Below are 522 nucleotides of genomic sequence, written 5' to 3'. Positions count from 1 at the left end.
AACAAGCAAGTGGTACCCGCTGGCCTCGGCAGCGCTGGAGGTGGTCGGGGAGGTAGGACAGCCAAGGAGCTTGCCGCACATAAATTAGGGTATAATAATGGTAGTATAAGTTTGTTAGGATCCAAAACTCTATTTTTTCCAATCGAAGGATCCAAAACGTTTATATGTAGCTAAACAAGGCATCCTATACCTGCGTCATGTATCTATATCTATATCTATATCTATAGCTACTATTAAAGGGAGGTAATATTCTTGGTTTGGTCCCGTTTTCACTACAAGAAACCTGTTAATCCATGACGGATTTCTGATGACATTTTCAGAAACTATCATGGATGGGCTGATACAACCCTGCAAGCCCGCTGAAGCCCGGTTAATTGTTCCCCGTATAAAAAACCTAACCCAACTCATTCCACTTCGGCCCCTCCCTCCTCCGCAGCCCCCTCCCATTCCCCATCGTCTCCCGCACATCGCCTCCACCTCGCCGCCTCCCTACTCCCACGGCTCGCCGCCGGCCCTCCCCTC

This window comes from Triticum aestivum, chromosome 7D, assembly GCF_018294505.1.
Source record: "Triticum aestivum cultivar Chinese Spring chromosome 7D, IWGSC CS RefSeq v2.1, whole genome shotgun sequence".
Classification (NCBI taxonomy): domain Eukaryota; kingdom Viridiplantae; phylum Streptophyta; class Magnoliopsida; order Poales; family Poaceae; genus Triticum; species Triticum aestivum.
The sequence above is the reverse complement of the archived record's forward strand: the minus strand, read 5'-3'. Positions refer to the sequence as shown.